This window comes from Lactuca sativa, chromosome 4 (assembly GCF_002870075.4).
Source record: "Lactuca sativa cultivar Salinas chromosome 4, Lsat_Salinas_v11, whole genome shotgun sequence".
Lineage (NCBI taxonomy): Eukaryota > Viridiplantae > Streptophyta > Magnoliopsida > Asterales > Asteraceae > Lactuca > Lactuca sativa.
The window spans coordinates 365,626,172-365,628,557 of NC_056626.2; the positions used below are offsets into that span (position 1 = coordinate 365,626,172).

At 41.9% G+C, this 2,386-nt stretch overlaps 1 non-coding gene across 1 annotated transcript; it reads left to right on the forward strand.

Moving 5' to 3' along the window:
* Positions 1-1,604: 1,604 nt before the first annotated feature.
* On the forward strand, positions 1,605-1,711 carry LOC111905015 (small nucleolar RNA R71). Its single transcript, XR_002854709.1, has one exon. It is a non-coding gene; the product is annotated as a small nucleolar RNA R71 (small nucleolar RNA).
* Positions 1,712-2,386: the final 675 nt, after the last annotated feature.

Sequence of the window (2,386 nt, forward strand, 5' to 3'; positions counted from 1 at the left end):
TTCCAAAAATAACTGAGTCTTTTCCCACTCGAAGGGTAAGCCTTGAGTCTCGTATGTCGACTATGGCACCTGCGGTATTCAAAAATGGTCTTCCAAGGATTATTGGCACTTGATGGTCCTCCTCCATATCTAGCACAATGAAATCTACTGGAAAGACAAACTTATCGACTTTTACCAATAAATCTTCACATATACCTCTCGGGAATGTCACTGTCTTGTTTGCTAAGTGGATCGCCATTCGGATTGGTCTCGGTTACGAAAGGTTTAGCTTTTTAAAGAAAGAGTACGGCATGAGTTTCACACTTGCCCCCGAATCTGCCAATGCATAGCTAGTGGCTAAATTCCCGAATTCGCAAGGAATGGTTAGGCTACCCGAATCACCTTTTTTCTTTAGCAGTTTGTTTAACATTGCGGCTGAACAGCTCTCATTTAACACTACCTTGGATGCTTCCTCTGTCTTCTTTCTATTTGTGAGAAGTTCTTTTAGGAACTTTGCATACTTTGGCATTTTCGCGACTGCTTTGATGAAAGGAATGTTGATTTGCAAGGCCTTTATGTGCTCCAGGAACTTCTGGTAGTCTTCATTCTGCTTCTCTTGTCGATCTCAGCCTGGGAATGGTAATGGTGGCTTAAATGGCTCAGCTTTTGAATTATTTTGCTCATCAGGTGCGGGACTCGTCGAGTTTCCGTGAGGAACTCAACGAGTTTTGTCTACTATTGGCGAATTCATATTTTCTTGATCGTTTTCTTGTGCCTCTTCTTGATCTGTACTTGGGATTGGAGTGAGGGGTGTGACTATCTTCACACTCCTTGTTATCACTATGTTAATGTGCACGCCCTTTGGATTTTTTTCCATGTCACTAGGAAGCCGGCCTGGTGTTCTTTCATTGAATTGCTTGGCAAGTTGCCCAAGCTATTTTTCAATATTCAAAATTGAAGCTTGCTGATTCCAGAGCAGAGATTGTTGATCCATCATCATTGTTTGGTGCTCCTTCATCATCTTTTGTTGATATCTAATGGCTGCATCGGATTCGTCATGCCTTTTTTCGGAAGCACTAACAAATCGAGTTAACATAGCTTCAAGATCTGTCTTTTTCTCTTCCACTGGTTCTTCTTTTTGATAAAACTCGCGTGCTTTTTGCATATACTTCTCCTCCTTTGCCTTCTTGTACTCGTCGTAGGGGAGCCATTCCTTCTTGGGCTTTTGCCAATCATCATCAAACCTATCGCCACTAAAATAACAAACTTGTGCCTTCCGGTTGCCGTTCTCATCAAGATCGCAATCCTTAGTAAGATGGGGACCACTACAATTGTCACAACCCACCCTTATGGCATGGATGGATTGATCCATCTTTGTCATCCTACGATCCATACGTTCTAGTTTGGCCATCATTGCTGCCATGTCATCGGAAACTGAGTTAACCACGCCTCTAGTTGTATCGTTCCTTGGATTATGGTATTCTCTTGAATGTTTGGAGAATTCTTCTACCAATGTTTTAATGACAGCTCGTGCTTTCTTCGTGAGGGGTCCTTGGGAGTCTAGTATTTTCCTAGTTGTGACGTTCACGCCATCATAAAAGATGAAAACCTCTTGTTGCACGTTTAGGTCGTTTTGAGGGCAATTTCTTATTAACCCCTTATATCTCTCCCATGCCTCATAAAGTGATTCTCCCGGCAATTGTTCAAAGTTAGCGATTGCTTTCTTCAATTTTGCAATCTTAGAAGGTGGAAAAAACTGGTCAATGAACTCCTTGCGCATCTTTTGCCATGTTGTAATGGATCCGGGGGGTAAAGATTTCAACCTTTCCTACGCGGCTCCCTTGAATGGAAATAGTCAGCAATGTCCATAACTTCTTCAACATGCTTGTAAGCATCTTCGTGCTCCTTTCCATGGAATGCAATGTCTTTTAGTTGTGCGAGGATGTGACCCTTCAACTCAAAATCGGCGGTAGCTGGGATTGCAGGTTGCACGAGTCCCGGCTCGGTACCATCTCTTATGCGCTTCTTGTAATCTCCCATCGGTATGTCGGCGATGTCGGCCATATTATCTCCTTGATCGGAATTGCTTTCTTCACCAAACGTGGATGTGTCGGACTCGATCTCTTTTCCTCTTTGTTTGCGAATAATCAACTTCGGATCGTCTATGGGTGGCACTAGTATAGAACCGGAGCCTCGGGTCATAAAAACCTAAAATAAAACATAAAAACAAGCGTAAAACGAACAAAAACGAAGAATTTACGAAAGTGTCAACAAAAGAATAAACTCGACGAGTTTAATGCAAAACTATAGAAAATCAATAAGAACTGAAAACAAGTAACTTTATGCAAGAAAGATCTAACACAAAGGATCGATAATACCAGCAAACAATATAATTATTAGAACCGTT